General features: G+C 51.6%; 1 long non-coding RNA gene across 3 annotated transcripts; it reads right to left on the reverse strand.

Moving 5' to 3' along the window:
- Positions 1-177: 177 nt before the first annotated feature.
- On the reverse strand, positions 178-22,719 carry LOC119158062. Of its 3 annotated transcripts, none has more exons than XR_005107748.1 (4): positions 22,638-22,719; positions 10,795-10,932; positions 4,876-5,040; positions 178-330 (listed from the first exon to the last, which is right to left on the reverse strand). It is a non-coding gene; the product is annotated as an uncharacterized LOC119158062 (long non-coding RNA). The 3 variants fall into 3 exon arrangements; XR_005107747.1 differs by lacking the exon at positions 22,638-22,719 and adding an exon at positions 22,357-22,505; XR_005107749.1 differs by lacking the exons at positions 178-330; positions 22,638-22,719 and adding exons at positions 3,760-4,602; positions 22,357-22,505.
- Positions 22,720-23,437: the final 718 nt, after the last annotated feature.

Raw genomic sequence — 23,437 nt, forward strand, 5'->3', positions numbered from 1 at the left:
TGCCACTGGCACGTGTTTCCTCATGTTTGGTTTCCGATACTGCGGGACATCCCTGCTGCCTGGCGAGTGGCATGTGGGTATAATCAGTCTCAGGCAATTTATTTTTACTACCCTGCGTAAACACTGTGCTGAAATTGTCACTGTGATTTAGGAGGTGCCAGATTTTTCTGTTAGTGATTTTTTTTTTCTTTTTTTTTCTCGACACCTTCCACTCCGTCTCTGGAATAACACTTCACAAGCAGCTTTCACCAAGGCTTTCCCCGGTGATGGGACATGTCATTGAAGTCTGAGCTCTGCCTCTCCAGCCTTCCCTAGGCGCTTTCTTGGAGACTGTAAGAAGAAGAGACAAAATTACCTTTCTTTTTTGCCCAACAACCATTTTATGTGCTGAAAATAGAAGTATCATTTTAAATGAGCCACTCAGAGAGACATAATCACCCAAATACAGATGAAATCACTTAAAAATTTTGAAACTGGCAACCTCATATATTTTAATTATAGACTACAGTGATATTCTGCTGAAAGCAATTATGTTGTAGCTCTTCCCACACACAGGCAGTCCCAGTTGTGCTTCACAAAGACCAGCAGTTAAGCATATAAGGCATCATGTATGGGTTTGGTTTTTTTTTTTTACATCCATTTTTTTCAGCACTTTGAAATAAGGCAAGAGATTCAATGTCTGGACATGGCCTTATTGCATGTATGTGGGGTGCATTTAGGTAGGCGAGCCTAGGTGCGTTGATTGCAGCAGCAGAAACACATATCTGCTGCGAGAACAAGTTTTTTTCCCCCACTTTTTGAAAGGCCTCTTGTTTTTGCAATGAAAATGGCCGTCCCTGCTTCGTCAGGACTTTTTAAACTTGCCACGGCCAGAAAAGATACTTCTGTTTAAAATCAGAGAAATGATCCACTAAAAAGCTTCAAATGAAAGATATCTATTTCACCGCGTTGGACTGGCCAACAAGCGTGGCTTGCTGAAATGTGGTTGAGACACTCAGATACAGTTCATGCTACTGATACCCCTTGCTCGCCCTTCAAAATTAGCCCAGATGAATGGGGCCTTTTGTAGTGAGGAAAGAAACGGGCAGAAATCACAATAATCTCTTTCTAGCCAGGCTTCTGTAGTGCGGGGTGAGTCAACGGCTCTGCCTGGTGCTGGAGAAGAAGGAAAACAGCAATTTCTCAGCGGTTTCCTTGGCATGTTGGAAACTGAAGGCGATCTTCTCACACGTAGCTCATTGCACCTCGGGCTGGTCGCTCCCGTTGACTCAGTTCCAGCCATTTAAGGGCCACGAGGCTGTGGAGCATGAACCACATCCTTCACAGCCCAGCACCATGGCTGAGCAGGTTTGACCCAGCCTGGCACGCTGGTACACCTCGGTGGTGGGAGGTGGCGAGCATCTTCTGGCTTTGGAGCACGGTGGCTTTTGACTTTTCCATGCACGCTTCCCAAGCCAAAGCCTTTGCTCTCAGTGAGAAGTTTTACTTCTTTCCTGTTATTCTAAAACTAAGTACTTTGCACATTTGGGAAGTATTATTAAGTAATAGTCTGAGTGACGGTCTGTGGTTGGAGTTAATTTCTTCCAGTTCTCAAAGTGTCTAATTACACTTTCTTCAATGCTAACTGTACAGATTGTTTCAAATGTGCAAAGACCTCTTGTTTAAATTAAAAAAAAAAAGAAAAAGAAAAAAAAAAAAAAGAAAGAAAACCCTCAGTTCATCCATCCAGAATGCAGGTCTGGGACTAGAGGCATAATCCAAATGTCTTCTGACTTCAACACCCTTCATGGTTCTGTACATCTTCCCCCCAGTACCTTTGAAAGAATAAAAAAACAACAAGCCAGATGCTACCTGGTGTAAATCCAGATCATCCCTTTTATACAGTTCCAATATTCCCCACCTTAAAGCTACGTCTGTCTTTAACTTTGATCCATGTCAACTGACGAGATGGTTAGGCACATCTAGACAAGCCTGTGCCCCACTTCACTTGCGATCCCCGTGGTGAGGATGCTGTGCCTGGCTGCCTGGTCCTAGTCCAAGGCAATGCCAAGTGAAGTGGGCACTGGGAAAGGGCTTCGGGCTGGTGTGTTTCACCACAGGGTAGGAGAACATACATGGGATCTCTGGCACGTTAGCTGAAAACATCAATTTGGCAAGCCACCATAATTTGGTTGTGCTTAGAGATCACTTGAGCCTTCCTTTAATGGTTGATGGAAGAGCAACACAGCTTTTACGTGGATACATCTCTCAGAAGGAGAAATTCCCTTTGGAGGCACATTTCTACCTCTTTGCTACGGCCACTTTTCAAAAACAAACACATCCTGCAGCTGATTTTTCTGATTACAGTTTAAAATGCATTAGGTGGGCGGCAAGGGGGAGATGAGAGGGACAGAGCCACAGGTGGGGCTGTGAGAAAAGCCAGCGATACCCATCGCCCTTCGGTGTCCAGGGGACAAGCTCCGGGAAGGCACCAACAGCTTGCTGCTGCCAATGACCTTCACATCAGCCTCGGCTCAGGCTGATCACAAGTTCTTGGTCGGTCCTTGACGTTGGCCATGCTCAAAACGAGGGTTCCATGGTGATCAGATCTACTTCCCATTGTCAGATCATGAGGGGAAAAATAACACGGAGAGTTGGGAAGAGGGGGGTGAGATGGGCATCCAGCTCACGGCAACGCATGGGGCTTTGCTTTGCATGGGTGGTTTCACATGACAGCACGGGCTGATGCTGCTGATGCGTTCGCTGAGTTCTCTAAGGGATGGACACGTCCGATTGGAATGGTGGCCTACAGGACTAGGCATGGTATCCTTCCAGACTGGGCAAGCTCACACTGTGATTTATTTTTCTTTCCTGGGCTTTGTGACTGAATCAGACGGGAGAGAGGAAGTGAAGGTTTGTTCTTTCTAAAGATTTATTTCGTTACATCTGCAACAAGTCAAGAAGAGAACAGGGTAGAAAGGCTTTTGGTTTTGGGCCTGGAACAAAGCTCAGTACTTGAGATAAACAAATGGGGGGAAAGGAATTATCAAAGAAAGAGCTGGCCACAGACTTTGTTATGAGCTTTACTGTAACAAGCTGAGAAATTTTGGTAACTTAAACCAAACTGAAAGCGGACCGGACTTGCAGGGTAAAAGGAAAAGCAGATGATTGAGGTACCTCGAGGAAGAAAATGTTCTGTCTGCCTGCCTGCCTATCTCTCTCTCCTACATTGCTCGTATATGTAGATACTTGGTATGGAAAATATCCCAAGCTTTGGATTAGAGGACCCAGCAGATTTCTGCAGTGTGTGAGTTGTCCTGCCATTGACTTTGATAGTCATGAACAAGCTCTGTTGACTCATCCATCAGATGAAGTAGTGGTGCTCTATTCATTTTTACAAGATACGGAATGTGAGACAAAATGTAGGTACTGATACGGCCAGGCACTGTGTACCGGTGTGTTTTACCTGCCAAGTGTAATGTGTGATTACACACACAGCCAGAAACTACATCTACACACAAGACTTGTCTCTGAGTTGGCTGCAAAATTTTCTGGTCTTCTATTGCAAATGATCTTTGAAAAATGTTGCAGAACAACAACAATACCTTGTCCAAGTTTCTTTGGTAAGCAGGTGTTAACGATTCCTACCTAGTTCTGAGGCCGGTGTAGGAGCTGAATTACTTCGCGTAGGTCAGCAGAGGTGGTAAAAGATAACAAAAGATCTGAGAGATACTGTGTTTGTGAAAAAAACATAATTTATTTTTTTTGTGGGGAAAAAGAAAAAGGAAGGGAGGGGGAGGAGAAATGATGAAACCTTCATTTCTAGAGTGTTAAATTAACAACAGCAAAAACCACTCAAAAGAACAAACTGCATGTTAAGTAAATTTAAAAGAATTACTATAAAATGAATGCCAGCTTGCTTTCCCAGTGTTTGCAAATTCTGAGTCACCAAAATCCCTTATAGCACCTCCTAAAAAGCTTTGAGGAGTGTGCCGATGGCAGCTTCCCTCCGCTTACCCTTAGGACCACCGTGTCCCCCTTCAGGAGGCCGGTGCCTCAGGCTCTCAGCAGGAGATAACCCCTCCAGAAGGCAGCTCACCCCACCGCAGGTCCCACATTCACCAGTTACCTGTGCTGAGTGCTCTTTATCTCACTGATACCCTATCAGCCCTGTTCAGGGCAAGGCTGGTGAGATAGCAAAGTGGCACAATTAGCAGTAATTAGCCTAGTGAGAAACCTGTTCTATGGTGGTTCCTGAGATGGAGCAGGTCCATGTCTCCTGGTCCATCCAGAGAAGCTGGTGGGGTTGGGTGGCCATTGGCCTGGTAGCCAGGATGGGGTTTGTGCTGCCACATCCCTGTGCATGATGGGGCTGCGTTTAGGGGCAGAATCCCCAGGCAAATGAGGGGATGGTGCAGGTACCTTCACCCTGGGGTGGGAGGGTGTGTGGGAGGCTCACACCTCCACATGGGTGCACAGGCAGCCCACCCCATGGCGTTGTAGAACCATTGGTCTTACTAAAACTGGCCTGGCTGATCTTGCACATGATGCTCCATAACCATAAAGTACCTTGCTAGGACCTGCTGCTCCTCGCTGGGACGCCTGGGATGAGGAAATCTTGGTCTGGTGGCAAATTCAGAGAAGTGGAAAATGTGAGTCTCTCTAGTACAGTGATACTGGGGGTTTCTACAACAGCAAAGCCCTAGAGATGACCCAGCAATCAGTACACCCTAGAGAAGAAGAGGGGAAAACCTCACTAAAGGTGAGGTTTGGGATATTTTGTGCGCACGCAGCCTGATTTGCATGGCGGTCTATCTTGATTGCCCGGGGCTGGAGAGGGTCACCTCAGTTACTTGCTCCAAAAGCTGGCCTTGCCTACACTCCTTAAGCACTCACCCTTGAGATGAGGGTTGTCCTGCCTCCAACCCACAGCTCAGTCCTGCAGCGTGGACGTCCTCCCTCCTGCATGCACACAGCTCACGCATGATTAAAGCCCCTGTCCATGACATCTCCGAATTAGTGGCTTGGCCATGACAGTCATTGGTGCTGCTGGCCAGAAACCTGTAAAGCAGAAGGGAAATGGGTTTGGTGGCAGAACTACAAATACTCAATAAAACACAGCTTGTTTCGGTGCTTTTTTATGTGGTTCTGCGATGACTTTTCGTCCCCTAATTCACAGCAGAAGTCAAGCAGAGTGTAGTAGAGATTGAGCATGAATCCTTTGCGCTTGGTTAATGGGAACAATTACAGAAGTTTCTTCTTTTTCTTTTGCCAAGCTGCGATATGAAATCATTTGCTGGGTTCCTGTTTCCATGGAAACAATTAGTTTCATACCCTCTTTCATATTACACATCAATGAAGTGATTAACTAAATGAAGGCCAACACTTCGTAAATGTATTGTCTCATGCAATAATCAAGTAGCTACCAAGTACCACAATTAAATGCACTTAAAATGCAATGAAACCAGCTCCATAAAACGCTTACGAGTGTGTGAATGTTTACTGAGCTGATACGGCACATCATTTACAAGCCAAAAATGCCAACAATACCAAACGTGGGTGTTTAGGTGTTGCAGCACTTACTGGCTTTTGAGTAAAGCCTCATTTTCTCAAAGGAGCTGGTCACCTTGAGCCATCTCCAGGAAAGGGTTTAGGGACCTGTTGTGTGATGCAGATGGACTTCAGCTGCTGGCGGTGCCGAGGGCTGCCTGCCAGCCACGGGTCCATCTTGTAGGCAAAGGGTAAGCCAAGGGCAAATGACTTGCAAGACCTCCTAGCCCTGTGGTTACTGCGCTCACAGGGACGTGCCTGGTCCTCGGCCTTTCTGCAAGGACTCTCTACATATTTTCTCCTTAAAACAAAATATACAAAGAGTCCATCCGGCATGGAGTGGAATTCAGGACTCTGCCCGCTCCCTCCCAAGCACATCTGGGAGCCTTTCCTTCGCAGAGCTGAGCAGCTGCACGGTGAGAGAGGGAGGGAGGGAGGAAGGGAGACTCCCATGCTCTGCCACAGAGGAAAGCGAGGGCTGAAATGGGAATTTAATTCATGGATGCTGCAGTAGATGGCTCAGCCCGAGGCTTTTCCGTGGGACAGGGACAGGACGGCAGTGAGGTGCAGCCTGGGCTGGGCGATGGGCAGGGCCGACTTCCCAGACTTCAGACTTACAAATTCAGTTCTGAAAATGAGCCACTTGCTTAAAAGGCTCAGTAGGAGCTGGAGTAGCTTGTTTTAATGAGTAGTTAGGGAGGAATTCACAGTAAAATCCTCCATATTGGACCCTGTTTCTTTGTTTCACCGGGCAATGGATTGGAGTCTTCGCTGGTTCCAGCCCTTAGAGAAAAGGAAATTACATTTTCCCCTTCGTTCACGAAGGATTTATACACAAGCAGTTGTGCAAAAAATAACAACCTGATTTCAGTTTAGCTACTTCAGAAAATCAGAATTTTGCTTGGAGCATTCTCTTTTTTTCCCCTTTCCCTCTCTTGAAATACATCCTGGGAAGGCACTGTGATGCCCACAGAAACAGTCTCTCCCTGTTCCTGACAGTCGGCCCACGTTCAGTGACCCCTTCCACAGCTACTTCTTGGATGAAGCCAGTTAGTTGGCCCTTCCAGACAAATGCAACAGAAATTTCACAGCGACGCTTCACATGAAATCATTTTTTGACCATAAATCCCGAGGATAACTTTTGCACAGGGGTGAATGGTTCATCGATGTGTACGAGGACCCTAGCTATCTAGTGCAATGGTATTTTCTGTAACCCTTTCTACTGACAAGCTAGCAGATGGTGAGTACCACAACATGGCACAAAAAGAAATGTTCTGTGATGGATGAAAGCCATAGACAGTGCTGCAGCTCCATCCACCTGAGATGGACACCCATCTACTTCCATCTGACAGAGCTGTTTCTCCCCTTCTCCTACGTGCTCCCCTGCTTATTTATACTTTCCTTTGATTATACCACAGCATCTCAGCTGCAGCTCATGCTAAAAGCACCCTTGTTGCCCTACAAAAGGGTAAGATGATGCCTAGTAGGGCTGGCTGCCTTACCAGATCCGTCCTTGGTCCCATTGGACCAAGCTGCATGACCAAGGACCAAGGGTGCAGAGCACGCACGGGCCACCCTCATCCAGAAGACTTTGAAGCTGGGACTGCATCTGTGCCTGATGCATGTTTGCATGCAAATGACGCAGATGGGCAGCAAATCTGGAGAGAACAGGCTCAAGCCTGCACTTAATGGCCAGCATAAACATCCCCCTGAAACCTCTTTGCAGAGCCAGCCTCAACTCTCCCTCTGCTATTCCCCACTCCCCTTTCGCCACCCAACCTCCTGACCTTGCAAAAATATGTCTCTGAAGGGTCAGAGCTTGGGCCTGGAGCAGATGCTGATGCCTGGGATCAGGGGTGGGTGGCCTGAGGGCTGGACAGTGCAACATTCCTGTGCAGGGTCTCCGGTTGAGATAAGGCAGCCCCATGCTGTGATTTACTCCAAGGAAGCGGAGTCTGAGTCAGTCTTGCATGTTCCCTGGCAGATTAGGCAGGGGAAAGCCTTTAGAATAAAAACCTTTTAATCTGTCAGTAACGATTTTCTTTAGAAAAACATCTGATTGTATATAGCTAAAAGCACCATGTTGGTCTGGACCACAAGCCATCGCTCCCAGTCTCCAAGCCCAAACGCACTGGAATTTACCAGGGACTGAGATCATTTATTTATGTTTTGGTTAACCCTGTGCCAAATCCTACTGGTTTTTCAATCTTCTCCTGGTTGGACTTCAGTAGCAAAGGTGAGACAAAGAGCAGCAGCACTTCCAAGTAAGAAGAGCCCACATGAGATGCTTAAATTTCAGGGCTTAGGGAGGGTCAGGGCTTTAAAAAAGGATCAACCTCTCCCCCACCAAGGTGAGCATACACCTCCTAGAGCCAGCAACTCCAGATGCAACTGTTTTGGGCCAGCTGGGAAGAGAGCAGTGAATGCTAAAAAACAGAAGAGTGGCCTCCATCCCTCAACGCCCTCTCTGAAAGCTGGTATTGGTGGCCTTTCTCCCCTAAAACTGCTCTGTCACAGAGACTAAAGAATAGATCTGCAGTGGATCACCAACAGGTTCTTTCTTCTGATGGGGGTGTTCGAGTTTGCGATTGCCCCCACGCAGCATGGGTGCTTCTAGGTTTAGACAACAGGTAAACCAAGGTTTTAGGATTGCAGTTCTGGGCTGGAATGCCTTATATCCAATCTTTTTACCCTTTTTTTTTATTATTATTATTATTGTAATCTCAAAATTACTGTCTCTACAGTATTTGAAAAGACATAACCCATTCACAAAACAGCTGGCTGGGATAGAGGGTGTGAGTTCCCAACCCAGCGACCCAGCAGTATGGAAAGATAACACAGACAGAGCCTGAATTCTCTCTCCAGGGGGAATTTCTTTGGGCAGTTTGATGGGAGGTTGGTGTATATGTCCCCACCAGCCCAGCCTGCCATTTCCTTCTCTTAATCCCTCACATTCCCACCGTGCTGCAGACACAGAGCCAGCGTCTGGGGAAAGGGGAGAGCCAGCCACACCAGTATGCGATCCCCTGGCCAGTCTCCATGGAAGGAGGAGACCTGCAGGAAGACTCTTCCAGCCCCATTAACTCATCCCCACTGGAGTGCAAATATAACTCGAAGGCTCACAGCTAAGAAAAAGTGAAGATACTCATGGATAAGCATGGCTGGCGTGACCACCAGGAAAGCTCTGGACTGTGCACAGTATGACCACAAGATAAGCAGCACGTGCATTTGCAGAAACAGATGCTCTTGCAGTAAAAGCAACGCTGCAGCTAACGCCCTGCCTCTGGTCCCTCTACACCTGCCGTGCTGGCCCTTGGGACACCCAGTCCAGATGCCACCAGCCCCAGTGAGAACCTGGAGCTACCAACGAGCCACTTTTCCAGATGCAACTGGTTCCTCCTTGCATCCCTCTGGCTTTGCACCAGCTGACAGCTCAAGAGCCTTGCCTGTCCAATGTGTTTCCAGCACTGGTGGGTAATTCTTGAGAAATACATTCAGGGAAAGAAGAGTCCAAATTAGTCTGAATTATGACTCCACATCTAAGGTCACACTGAGGATATGACATCAAACCTAAGGCTGACCTAATTTAATATATAAAAAAATGTTCATCAAGCAAACAGATGACTTTGGAATTTGAGCACTTACTTCTTTTTCCCCATATACTTTCTTACGCAATTTCTTCTCCCTAGAAGAACACCAAGTTCTCTTCTTAGTTTTTTAAACAAACCAAAAGAGGTAATACTAATAATCTGGTGCACAGCTTGCAACTGTTTCTTTTGCTGCTGCAGTGAGGACCACAAATGGTCTTAACCCTATCTAAGGAAGCTCATTTAAATGAATCAGGTAACAAATAGAAAACATACAGTTTATGCAACAGCATGCAACTAAGAAATCTTCCCTTGGCAAAACAATAGGGTCATTGTATTCCCCATCTGAGAAGTCGGTAAACTCCTACTAGTCTGGGGCTGTAATGAATTAAAGGCTTTTCTGCAGCAGATACAATTGCTGTTCGTTACTAAGAAAAGTAGGCTGTCTGGGCATCTGCAGCGCGCTAAATGCAAGCGTTCATGTTCCCAGCATAGTTAAAACTTGCAAAATAGCAGAGAGGAAGGTGATTACCAGGCTTGAGTGACTCAACTCTCTGCTGTCGTCTCCCATTTCATAGGATATTATTTCTCAATAACACGGTAGCAGGAATGCTTCTAGACAAAACAGCTGCTGCTTTGATAGCAGAGCTTGGCAACCTGGTGGGATGGACACAAGCGCACTGACAGCTCCTCTGCTACCTGGACTATCAATGTTCATGGTTGTTGGACTCTGTCCTTGGAGGTTTTCAAGGCTCAGTTAAACAAAGCCATGGCTGACCCAGTCTAGTGCTGGTGATGGACCTGCTTTGAGCAGAGGACTGGGCTAGAGCCCTCTGAGGTCTCTCTGGATGATGCAGATCCCTGCTGAGGCAGTGGCATCAGGACAATAGGATACAGGATGGGGTATCAAGGCACCAGAGTTGGCTTTGGGCAAGGAGCTAAATCTTCCCTTGGCTATATCTCCAGCTCTAGTCAGTCAGCCTGGACAATATTGGATGTACACTCCTCATTTGGCTGGAAGGGCAGAGGTAGAGGGCGATAGGTATGAGACATTTCCAGCAGGCTCTGCACCACTACTGGAAAGCTGTAGATATTTGAACACCAGAAATGGTTAAAACTGATCTGTTAGCACTTCTGATATGCCTGTAGCAGCAATTAAGGCTTACTGTGAGACAGAAGAGATCAAATCCCGGTGGTGGAAATTAGGAAGTGAAATGCCAAGAACAATAACTAGAACAATGTCATGAATTTCCTCCACCACAGCACTGAAGGAGGGTGACAGGGAATATTTTGATGGGCCTAAATAATTCAGAGCATTGGTTTCACTTAGGAAATTCCAACTAAACATGTTTGATGCTCGTGTTTTGTTTTTAAATGTTAGTAGTGGTTTGAATTGTTACCAGGGGCATGCATCATTGGAGCAGATCCTGGGCTCCCATCTTGCTGCTCCATGCGCTCCAAACCGGTAAGCAGCTTAACAGAGCTGGGGAAAGGGAGCCGAGACCTGCGAAACTGGCTTTCTCCTGCATCCCCTTTCCCAGAGCGCACACATACCATGTGTCATGTTAAAACTGGATGCACCTGCTAGAGGAGCTGTGTGGGGGCAGACATTATGCACCAGTTATAAATCCTTAGGCTATCAACAGCCTTTAGTAAACATTTGGACAATCCTTCCTACCTCTCAGTCGTCCAAATATTTGCATCATGCAGGGCTGCTAGCCGTTTCCTGACATGCTGCATATCTAAGAATATCCTCAGATCGTAGGTCGGTTCCAGTGTGCTGTGATGGATAGTCTTATTGGATGAAATAAATGTCCTGGGGAGAAAGAAAAAAAAAAAAATATCTGTGTCCTGATAATATATCCAGGTCAGGATGGAATGAAACAGCTTGCAGTCATGAATGGTATTTTTAGAGAGCTTTTAGGATCTGATCTGAAGCACCCAAGGGTTAATGATGAATAGCCCTGAGCTCAATTAGCGGGTATACTTCCCTCAGTGACTCGGACCACTTTGGACCAGGCTCTTGGAGAAATGGTTGAAGATGCTCCTGAAAGCTCTTCCTTCCTGCTGTGCTGAGCACAGGGCTGGAAATAGCCCGAGCCAACTTCGGATATAAAATAAGAGCCTGCTGCACCAAAGTCGGGTTTGGCAGCTCTTCCTCCAGACCAGAGCATCTCCCGGGTGAACCGCGGGAGGAGACCACTGCAATGCACAGGGTTTGTAATCTGTACGCGAACCGTTTAACGCAGCAGCGTTGCCAAACAGAAACAAAAGTTTTTCTTTTTTTTTAATCTTAATGCAGGTAGAGGAAAGCAGCCTGGACTCTACTTCAGTAGTTAATAAGGTTTAGCAGTTAATAAGGTTTAGCAGTCTTAAACACAAAACTTGTGGTTTGTGATTAAGGCTACTGTGCTAAATAACAAAGTTTGGAAGATTAAGCCTTGCAACACAGTAATTTTAGTTTTCTACTCGATACATGACTGGTACTTTATGGCTAAATATACACTGTAAAAGCCAGCGGATTTTCTGATAGCATACTAAAGGAAATAATCGACCCACAGCTTAACCGCGGGATTAAACTGCTTGGGGTGTAACGTGGCTTTTCCACTGCAACTTCAGCTCGGACCTTTTGTTTTAATCTTCTCTTCCCTCTCAGTAAAACCACCAAAGCCACGATAAGTAAAAGCAACGTGGCTTGCTGTCCTGCGACAGCTGAGACGGAGGGTCCTGTAAGTGCTGTTTCTAATTGCCATGTGGGGGTAACCCATGCAGAGGGTTTGCCCACCCCCAGGTGATTCCCCTCTGCCACCCCCACATCCCCCAGTTTCTCCAGCATCTCCTCTGCCTGGTCATCACTTCCTTTTGGGAAGCCCAAAGCTCCGACCCCTCTTTGGACAGACTAAACAACATCTGCGAAGTCGCCTCTCTCCCCCCCCAGCCCTCCCCGGGGAAAAGAGCCAGTCCCAGATGGACAGGAGAAAGCCGGTGTCACCAGGGAGGGCAAGCGGGGCTCCCGGGGGGTGCCGGGGAGCAGGGATGTGGCGGAAGCATAAAGCACCTGTTGGGAGGCTATTTAGGGATTAGCCAAGTGCTGACAGACAAATTGGCAAGATTAATAAGAGCAATCAAGGCTGTGTGGGCTCGAGTTGTGAGCTGACATTAATGTGACATCACTTTCATCTGCTTTTGCCTCACACCGCATAGCTGGTCTGCGGCATCATTAGTGCTTCTAGAGAGCAGCACGGTTGGATGGGGGCCTGGGGGGGAGGTGGTCTCGGAGCATGTGTACGTGGGGGTGCATGGGTGCACACGTGTGCATGGTGGGGTAGGGGACAGCCCTGTGTGCCCGTCCTTAGCTGGTCCCCAGCACGGGCTGCCCGCAGTGACCAGCGCAAGGTCCCTGCTACAGGGCAGGCACCAGTGAGGGGCTGTGTGGTTGGGGACCCCTGGACCCCCTGCCCTGCTGACCCTCACCCCCAGCACATACACAGGGCCTAGCTGGCTCTAACAGCACAGGGTTACTTTTGGTGACATTTTCTCCAAAGCCATCTGCTCTACTGGGTTTGGGGTTTTTTTTTTTTCCTGAGAATCCTTCCTACAGAATGGCTGAATGTCACTGGGACAAAACTATGTTCCCCCCCCCCCCCCCAAAAAAAAAAAAAAAAGGGGAGGGGGGCAAAGAAAAGCATAATTGAATAAAGGCTAATTCCAGGTGTGGGGAGAGAACAAAGAAACTCCTCTAGGTTTCACTAAGCCCCATGCTGGGAATCTCCCCTTCCCACAAGGTTTGACCCCCTAAGGATATTTTTAAGGGAGAAAAAGCTGTTTTCAGAGCACTCCTCTGCCTCCCAAACCTGGCAAGAAGTCCCCTGCAGCTCTAGCACAGCACAGCCATTACATGGGGAAAAATTTGGGTAGGGTTTTTGCATTTTCCCATTTTTCCTTTGGTTTGTTTTATTTTTTTAATCCCTTCCCTGCTACATTTTCACTCACCCCAAATTTTTTCCCATCCCCTTCCAACAGCAACTTGTTTACACTCTGATTTTCTTTGTGCTCGAGTCAATGAGGAATCATAGCAGTAGTAAAACATCTGAACATACAAATCCTCCAGGTCCGCCTGTCCCTGCAGAAGAGGCTCCTTCACCCAGAGCTTTTGCCCACAAAAGGAAAGTGTTGAAAAGGAGGGAGATGCCAAACGCTGCGCACACATTTGCTCCCAGAGCTCCTGGGGGGGAGAAACCCGCTCCCAAAGTGGATCCCTCCATGCTGGGAAATTATCTAGTAGGGGCGGGAAAAAAGTCTGTAAAAATCTGATCTTTTTAACTATCGACAGTTCAAGCATGCCAAAGCAGATGGGGATAGAAATAGTGGGGGAAGCAGGAATAATTTTGGAGAGAGGGGGTTTTGTTAAGAAAATTAGGAGACTAACGCCAAAGTCAGATCCTGAAATCAAAGTAATGAGACGGATAGCTGCTTCTCCCCCCCAAAAAAAAAAACTTCTGTATTTTTCTTTTTATGTAAATTGACTAATTGATTCATGCTTAGTTAGCATTTAAAAGGACTGGAATTATATTATATATAATTATTATTTTTTACCATCTCAAATGGTAAATTACATGGGGTTTTGAAGCAAATTTCAGGTTCTGCCTGGCTCCACCCGGCAAGGACAAACCCCTGAGCACAGCCGATGTTTGTCCCCCCGTACAGCTGACATTTTGGGGGACATGCCCCGTTTGCCACCGGGAACCCCTCTGCATCCTTGGGGGGTGCTCGGGGAGGGCGAGCTGAACGCCCCCTTCCCCTGCCCTCCTCCAGGAGCCCAGGGCTCGTTTTCGTTGTTTTTTACGGCTGATTCTTAGAGATGCTTTTCACTGCAACCCTCCTCCATCCCTCCCCACCACACCGGGAAATGCAGCCCTGACACCGGAGGGAAGGGGCAGCACAGGGTTCCCCAGAGAACCCAAATGTCTTTCCACTAAAAATAATAATTTTTTTTAAAAAAGTCGTATTTGCTCCCAAAAACTGATTAGGTTTAAAATACACAGCTTAGACCAATCCGGCAGCAACATCCCGGGCATTCAGTGGTCTGTTTGTAATCTCAGCCTTTTTCATTAACATAAACACTACTTCAACAAAAATATACACGGCCACCTACTAAGCCGGTGAAGCAAACGCGGAGCCGGTCGCGCCGCGGGGTTGAGCCGGGTCCGAGAGGCGCGGGGCGGCCGCGCTCCCCGACGGGCGGCGGGGCCGCAGCTGCGCGGGAGCCGGTGCTCAACCGCGGTCCCGATCGTGTCCCTGCCCCGGGGGGCGCGGGGAGTATCCAGAGCCGTCCCACACTGCCAGTTCCCCTCTCCGGGGAAAGATGAAGGGAACAATAAAGCATTGAAGCAATCCCCCCTGGGCAGAGGGGTGCCGGGCCGGTACTCCCGCCGTTCGGCGGCGCCCGGGGCAGGGCTGGCGGCTGCGGGCAGGGCTGCGGACAAGGGCTGCGGGCAGGGCTGCGGGCAGGCTGCGGGCAGGGCTGCGTGCAGGCAGCGGGCAGGCTGCGGGCAGGGCTGCGGGCATGGCGGAGCGGCCGGGGCGGCAGGTACCCGCGGCCCCGACGGGGCGGGACGGGCAGCGCCCGCGGCCACGCTGCTCTACCCGCAGGAGCCGCTCCCTCCCGGCTCAGCCCAGCTTTCCAGGGAAAACTTGGGTTGTCGATGTCTCATTATTGGTTTTGCAGGAAATTAATTTCCCTTTTCGTACTTGCTTTCTTGCGTTTGTTTTTTTTTTTTTTTTCTCTTTCGTGCTCTCTCTCGTTCTCCCCTTTCCTGCCGTTCTCTTTTCTTTCTTTTTTCTTTCTCTTTTCGTCTTTCCCTTTTTCCATTTTTCCCTTTTTTATTCCTTCCTTTCTCTACCCCTTTCTCCTTTCCTTCCTTCCTTCCTCCCTTTCATTCTGTCTTTCTTTTTTGGTTTCCCTCTTTGTTTCTTTTTCTGTTATTCTCCCTTCCTTTCTTCGTCTTTTTCTCTTTTTCTTTCTTTTTCTTTCTTTCCTTCTTTCCAGCTTTTCCTCTTCCTATTTTTTCTCTTTGCCTCTATTTTTCTCTCTTTCGTTCTTAATTTTTGTTTCCCTCATTTTTGCCTCTCCGTTTCCCTGTTCCTCTGTTTCTTTCCTTCACCCTCTTTCTCACTCTCTTGCTTTTCATGTCTGTCTTCATTTCTCTCTTTTTCTCTCCTGTTTCGCCCTCATTTTTGCCTCTCCGTTTCCCTGTTCCTCTGTTTCTTTCCTTCACCCTCTTTCTCACTCTCTTGCTTTTCATGTCTGTCTTCATTTCTCTCTTTTTCTCTCCTGTTTCGCCCTCATTTTTGCCTCTCCGTTTCCCTGTTCCTCTGTTTCTTTCCTTCACCCTTTCTCTCTTTCTCACTCTCTTGCTTTTCATGTCTGTCTTCATTTCTCTCTTTTTCTCTCCTGTTTCGCTCTTTTTCATATTCTCTGTCTTTCTTGTTACTTCTCGTTCTTTATCTCTTTTTCTTTCTCTCCTTTTCTTTTTTCTCTCTTTCTCTCCCTATGTCTTTCTTTCTGCCTTACTGTGTGTAGTTTGGTCTGTTCTTTCTTCTTCCTCGCTCTCCTGTTCTCCCTCCTTCTTTCCCCTCCAGGACACACACACTCTCTATATACCCATGGATCTATTTCAGTGTTTGGGGGCACTTCTATTTTCCTCTTCTGGAGCTGGGGGACAAACCAGACGCCGGGCTCCGCTCCAGTCCTGCTCTGGAGCCTCTTCCCGATGTAAAGAAAATGTCCTTTCCCGCCATGCCATGCCAATGTCACAGCTCGCCTGGATTTAGTTTAATCCCCGCCGTTTGACCCTTACCGAGAGGGTTTGAACACCCCCGGGGGTCGGACCCCCTCCCTCCCAGCGCCGGGTTGCGCAGACACGTTTCGAGCGGGGTTAAGGGCTCAGCACCGCGCCCCGACGGCACCGCCCGTGGCTCGCCCCGTCCCACGCGTGGCGAGGGGGGGGGTGCACGGGCGGCCCGGGGCTGCCTCTGCCCCCAGCACCGACAGCTCCGCCAGTCCCACGGGAGCCCCGCTCCGGCGGGGGAGACTCGGCTGCGGGGGGACAGAGGTCCCCGAGCCCTCGGCGCTTTGCGTGAAGCGCTCGAATTCGATCGTTTCCAGAGGGGAAACGAATAATCCTGCGAGAAAAATTACTGTGCTGCAACCCAAGCCCTCGGGCAGCATCTTTCCTCGCAGGTAGACCGCAAAATCTGCTGGAGAAGGTGATTTGCCTCCAGTGCCTTGGCGGCCAGGCAGAAATTCCCTCATTCATCGATTTTAAGGGGGTTAGATGTAAAATGATTTTGTATATTTTAAGAACTGGAATTTAAGGGAGATTAAGGGCGCGGATCTGAGGGTGCTGTGAGAAACGCGCTGGGGGGGTTTGTAATTCAGCGAGCGACTCTGAAAACAGGAAAAACAAAACCATTGCTGGATTCGTTATTCGAATTTTTCGTGAGTTCTACGCCAGTTTTGGTGGGGTTATTTTACAGATTTCTTCCCCTTTCCTCTCCGGCTTTAGCACACGCACATCCCCTTCCCCAAGAAACCCAGATGCGCAAGGGGAGGGTGAATGCGCCCGTTCCCGTTATCAGCCCGATTCTCGCAAAAAGCAACCGTTTTGCTGCAGAAATCGGTTACCGTCGGGACATCACCACCAGCGCTGCGGGACGCCTTCCCACCTTGGCTCGGGGATTTCAAGTATCCACTGAGCATCTTTCCCGGGAATGCCAACCGACCACGCTGTTCCCGGCAGAACATTTTTTAAAGCCCCCCCAAAATCGCTTATAATATTTAACTAGGGACCTGTTGTGCAAAAGGGATCGTTTTGCTAGGCGCTCTGCTGTTTTGCTAAGGAGGTGGGAAAGATGATTAACCAATTTTTGGTGTCTTTTAACTCTGCACCGGTAACTGCGAAGCAAAGGGGGACACGAATCTGCAGCACCCCGCGTAGTGTGGCTCCACATCATTACTTGGGTGTTTACTTATTTAAAATAATAATAATAATAACGATGTGAAACAGGTTTTGCCGGGGCAGCTTCCAAGGAAAGGCATCCCTAGGTCTCTGTAAGGAGGGGAGCAGGGAGAGAAGAATTGCAGTTGTTTATAGCGGGGATTTTTCACAAAAAACACGAGTCCCGAACCCCCGCTTTGGGATGGGGAAGGGGCGGGGGGGAATAGAGTTTAGATACGGGATTTATTCTAGAAAAAAAGTTTAAAAAATCAGAAGGTTGCCCTGGGACACAGGTGGTGGCTGTGCGGGCTGAGCTGGATCCGGCCGGGAGGTCCCGCCGGGATGGGCAGGCAAAGCCCACTGCAGCCCCTCCGACCCGGGCCGGGGGCCTTTGCCTTGGCCAGTGCAGTCCCCCCCTCCGCCTGCCGCGTGCTGCCCCTTAGCCCGGGGGCTGCAAGGCCGCTCTGAAGCCCAGCCCCTCTCCCTGCAGCAAAAAACTCGGGGAAACGGCCCACGGGTGAGTTTGGGGTTTTTTCCCCCAGAGGGATGCTCCAGGGGTCCCTCCAGCGAAAGCCGCTTTTGCAAGCAGCGTGGGAGCTCCGTGGGCACAGCCCAGAGGGACAAAGCCCGTCTGCTGCACCAGGACCTTCTCGCACGCCAGGACCCTACGGGGGCTTTCCTCCCCCGGGCAGGTACCTGGGTGGGCCGGTACCTCCTGGCAGGTCGCTGTCACGACCCGGAGATGGTGCCAGCCTCGCCCGGCCCTCCCGGAGGAGCCTTGCCCTTAGCATCCTTCGCTGGCAGCCGCTCCTCTTGTCGCATCCCTCCCCACGGGGGACCGCCGCGTCCTGCGTGGATGGCTCTGCCACCGCAACCCCCTCTCCCCACTCTACAGGTGACAAGGCAGAAGGGGTGGTGGCTGCGGGGGACCCCAGGGACACTTGCCCTGGGCAACCCCCGGGTGCTGGCACCCCCTCCTCCCTCGGAGCCGGGTGATGCTCCTGCCTCAGGAAGGACCGTGCTACACAAGGTTCTTTTTCCTCCGAGGAGCCCACCCGCAGCACCGGGGACCCACTGGTGGCTCCACACGGTGGCAGAGACCGTGCGAATCCCCCCCGTCCCGGGGTTTTCCCCTTAGGGATCCCGCTGCCCGCACCCCCGGCCCGGGGTACCTCGCCGCAGCCGGGCGGGCCCCCACGTCCAGGCACTGCTGTGCCCCGGGACTGAGCACCGAGGGCCAGCACAGGGAGGCCAGATCCTTCCCCAAACCCAGCGGGTTTGTTTTTTCACATCTCTCCCCGATCTTTAGTAGACGAAGCCGCCAGCTTGGCTGTTACTCAGCCCGGCAATGTACCGTCCCCGCAGGGTTTAGTACCCGTGGAAGAAAATAATCCTTTTCTCCTTGATTTGGGCTATTCCGTTTTAACTTCTCGCACCTCTCCGTGGAGACGCGTTTTGCGTGATACCCCGAAACTAGGGGGCCGGGGGCCCTCGCCTGCCCGCCGCTAAAAATTACGCACACACACCGCTCCTCTAGCATCGGCACGTCGGTGCGATTTCGGCGGGGTTTTGGTTTAAAGTCCGGAAGAAAACAACGAAAATGTTCAGTCAGCCTGGAAATAAGGCTGAGCCCCGGGGCAGCCCCTCGCGCTCCCCGTCTGGAGGGGGCTCCCCTGCCCGGCTCGGCCCGGCCGGGCTTGTCGCTCCTGCAGCCGTCGGGGGCTGGAGGGGATTCCCGACCCCAAAAAGCTCAGCGGATCGAAATGTTTTTTCGACCTCGCTGTCCCCATTTCACCGCTAACCCGGGCTCTGGGGCTAGAAAAGCTGGAAATGGCTACTAATTTTATTTGCACGCCACACTGCTCTGCCAAGGAGCTGGGTGGGTGTGGGGGGGTGTGTTCATTCCCAAGGGTCCTCTTTGGGGTTCGGGGGCATCCCCAGCACCGGGCCCCGTCGCTGGAGGAGCCCCCAGGGAAGAAAACTTGTCCGAGAAAGCATGGATGTCTCAGCAATGCCAGCCTGGATTTACCTCTGGATTGACACCTGAATTTACGATTCGAGCTGTCTTTAAGGGCGAATTTGTTGAGGGATGGCCGGGAGCATCCCTCGCCTGGTCCCAGCTCTACTCCGGCTCAGCCCCGCTGTTTCTCCCGGTACCCAGGTCGCTCTGAATCCCAGTTAGTCCAAAAGCATCCCTCCCCCCTCCACCCCCCCGGGAAAGCTATCCGTCCCTGAGCAGGGATGTAAATACTTTGATATTTTCAAGATCTCTGTGGGAAGCGATTGTGCCTAAGTGGTAGCGCTCGGAGCTTATTATCGCTGGAACCGATTTGTATTGCTGGGACTGCGTCCTGCCAGAAAACTCCCAAAAAATCCAGCGCTGAAAAGGGCTGTAAATTCCTGTGCTGCAATATTTCATCGAAGGACGTCATGGAAAATGTGGGCTGGGGGGGGGGGGGGGGGGGGAGCAGTCTCGGGACGGGCAGAGGGGGGAAAAGGGTGACAAGGGGGGGGGACACGTGTAAGATTTTTCCTTTTTTTTCCCCCTTTCTGACCAAAGCCTGAACTTCTGCCTGAGACACGACGGCTGACAGCCAGCCCGCACCTCCCCACAGCCGCCTTAGGTGCTTCGGCAGCTCCGCTTCGCATCCGCTCCCGATTGCGGCTTCTTCTTCCCTAAAAGCTCCCGCAGGTCCCGCTCGGAGCCGGCGGCCGAGCTCTGCCCGCGGGGGGTGCCCGGGGGCCGGGGCTGGGCTCTGGCTGCCACCGGGAGAGGGCCCGTCTGCCACCGGGCACACGCACACGCGTGGGGCAAAGAGTTGCCGTGTGATGGACTCTCAAAAATGGTTTGGGGGTGCGTGTGTCCCCCCAGATCCCACTTCTCCCTCGGTCCGTTCACCCCCTGACACCCACCCACACCCAAGCGCCTATGTCCCCAGCCTTGAGCCCCTCGCTTGAACGTACCCCCTCGGCCTTAAATAAACCTTTAGGGATCGTTTTGCTACGGATTTGGAGCCAGCGGCCACGGGGATGGTCGCGACTGAAAGAAAAAAAAAAGAAAGAAAAAACAACAAAAAAACCCAAACAAACAAAAAAAAAAAAACAGCCGAGGGAAAAGGGATGGTGCTGGGCAAGAGGGAGGCGGGGGGGTGGGGTGGGGGGGTGTCCTGCGGGTGGTGTTAATGCAAAGCAGGGGCAGCGGGGAGGGGGACATGAGGCGGTCACTCCCCTCGCCCTGGGTGGTCCGGGATCGCAGGAACACCCCGGCCCCTCTCCGAGCAGCACCCAGCCCGCCTATAACAATACCACCTATATACATTTCCATACTCGGATTACACCCGGCCTGGTTGCAAAGTTGACTTCACTTAAGCAATTAGCTAGTAAAAATACCTTCGGCGCAGGAAAAGGAAGAAAGCTTGGATTTGTCTATTTTTACACAAAACACTGCCGAGTTTCGGGGTGGGGGGTGGGGGGTGGGGGTGGCGGTTGGGAAGCGTGGCGGGGCTCGGGGGTGGTCGCGGGGAATATGCGGGGCCAGGGCGGCAAAACGGGCTCCAAACGGTGCCAGGATTAGCAGGGCTAATTGCTCTAGATGATCTTTTATTGTCGTCTTCTCCTCATTTTTTTCCCCCTTCCCTGCATCTCTCCCCTGCCGGGGGTGGGGGGGGCAGTTAGGCCACCCAACCCCCCTTAACCCCAGGACAAGCGGGTCCCGTCCACCCGCACACCATCACCCCCCTCGAATATCAGGCACAGCACGGCTTCTCTTCCCCAAGCTCGCCTTTCCCCGGTTCAGGGGCTCGGTGTAAAACCCTCCAACCTTCCTGCTATTCCCACGGCGAGGCCTATAAAACCTGCAGCGATATATTTCCATTTTTAACGTTTGCTGGCTATCATAAATATAGAGGAAACCAAATCTTCGCACTCCAAAAAGATACTGCGAGAGGGGGAAAGGGGCACTGGTGCAGGGGCTGGTTGTCTGTGAAGGGGAATGGTTTGATTTCCACGGAGAGGTTTTGGGTTTTTTGCTCGGAGATATTTTATTTCCTAGTGGAAACGCTGCCGGTGGCGACGGTTTTGAACGCGGGTTTTACAGGAGCTCTTTACGTTGTGTTTCGAGCTCATCCCCGGGTGTTTTGGGGACAGATCGGGAAGATTCAGTCGCAGAGAGATGTAAAGCAAAGAAACCTACCCTTCTGGCGTCTTGGGGAGGGGGGGGATGCTCGGGGAATTCGATGCGGAGCAAAGCTCAGGGTCAGCGATGCCCTCCCTCCGCAAAAATAAAAAGAAATACAGCGAGAAGCGGAGGATTTATTCTGCACCAGCTGCCCCGGAGCTGTAAGCAGCCAGGAAAGGTGATCGCTTTCCGAAAAAGCATTTTGGGGTTTTTTTTCCCCCCCTTGCCGAGCAGCCGCCCCGCTCCGCGCTCTGCTCCGCGACCCCGGACGGGAGGGCGCAGCGGCCGCCGCCTCCCCCGACAGCCCGGGCGGCCCGTTCTCCTCTTCCTCAAAGGAAAAGCTCCAGAAATAACTCCCCCACCTCCTCTCACCCCCTCCTCGGCTACCTGCCCCTGGCCTGGGGTTCGTCCAGGGCTCTTCTCTGCCTGTCCCTGTCCCCAAAGCCCCCCTCCCCCCCCTCCCCCCCTTGCCCCGGGAACAGGAGGGCCGGTGCTTTCGGCAGGATTTATTTTTCGGAGAGGGGGCAGAGGATGGGAAAGGGAAAGAAAGACGGGGAGGAAGGAGAAAAAAAGGAGAAAAAGAAAAGCCCCTGATGTGGAATCCCTCTTGGTTGTATCACAGATGTGACAGGCGCCCCGGAGGCTGCTCACAACTGCTCGCGAATAACGCGGAGGGAGTTTGGAAACCCGATCGGTATCTTTCTTTTAAAAGGTATTAAATTGTCATTAAAAACTTTAAAAGCAAATCTGGAAGACGGGGGGCTTGGGGGGTGTCCCCCGCTCGCTGTTTGTGCAGAGGGTGCAGGGGGCCGGACCCACAGCACTGCGCTGCGGCCTGCAGCGGGGCGGGGGCGGGGGGGGGGAAGTTTTTCTTCTTTTCTTTTTTTTTCTTTTCTTTCCCCTTCCTTTCCCTCTTCCTTTCCCCAGTCTTGCAAGGGAGTACTCTGCGGCAGCCAGCAGCCCTGAAAGCTCCTGCAGCCGTGCAACCCGCCCTGCCGCCCCCCGGAGCGCAGGTTTCCACGCGCGGTTCACAAGAAGGTGACAAAGGTTTCAAACGACTTACCTTAAGTGACAGGTCTCCTGATGGGACGAGGTTCAAAAGGGTGGTTTTTTGGGGGGGGCAGGGTAAAGAAGGGGGTCTTTGCCTCCCTGCCTTCCTATTCTCCTTCCCCCCACCCCTTGTGCGTGCCCGTGGCACCCGCCAGAGCCGAGCACCAGGCTCCTAGGATTCAACTGCAAAACTTCAGCACAGATTTATATCCACCCCCCCGCTAAAAAAAAAAAAAAAAAAAAAAAAGCCCAAAACACACCCAGCCGAAAAAACAAACCGAAACACCAACCCACCCTCATCCCTAGAGCAGCCTCGGAGCAGGCGAGGGGTCCGACGCCTGCTCTCATCCCCGGCGCGGCGGCGCAGGCAGAAAAGGGCATTTCGAGCGGCAGCGGGAGTTTTCGCCGATTTCTTTTTATTAAAGCACCCCCGAGCCCGTGTTTACATTGCGCAGTATAAACATCCTGCCCGGGCCCGCCGAGCTTAAAAGAGCGCACGAAGAGGGGGTTTGAGGTGGGTGAAGCTCCGCGCTGCGCGGAGGCCGCGGCCGGGCAGCGCCTCCCGCCCCCGCCGCCCGCGGAAGTTGCGCTGCCCGCAGCCCGGGCCGCACCGCCCGGCCCTCCCCACCCCCCCCGCCGTGGTTCTCAGCAGTAGGTGGCAGGGGGATGGGGGGGGCCTGCCCACGCAGCGCCGCGGTCACGCGTGGGACAGCCCCCCCCCGCCCCGTCCTGGGCAGGGATGCGGCCCCCGGGGCGGGTAGGGCGGCGTGGAAAGGGCTCTTTAAAAGCTGCCCACCAGCTGGGAGCGGGGAGCGGAGGGGGGCCGGGACAGGGCGGCGGAGGGGGCCGCCCGGGAGGGCGTGGGGGAGCGGGTCGGGGCGGGGATCTCCGCTCCGCTCTTACGTCTGTCAAGGAGCGGCAGACGCCGCTGCGAGAGATAAAGTACAAGGCGAGCGGCGGGGCCGGGGGCAGACTCGACAGCCACCGCGATGGGAAGCAGCTCCCCGCAGCACCGGCAGCGCCGGCCCAGCTAGAGCCGGGGCGGGGCGGGGGGGCACGGCGGCGGCGGAGCCCGGCCCGCCGAGGGGCAGCGG

Source organism: Falco rusticolus, chromosome 15, assembly GCF_015220075.1.
Source record: "Falco rusticolus isolate bFalRus1 chromosome 15, bFalRus1.pri, whole genome shotgun sequence".
In the NCBI taxonomy this organism is placed as follows: domain Eukaryota; kingdom Metazoa; phylum Chordata; class Aves; order Falconiformes; family Falconidae; genus Falco; species Falco rusticolus.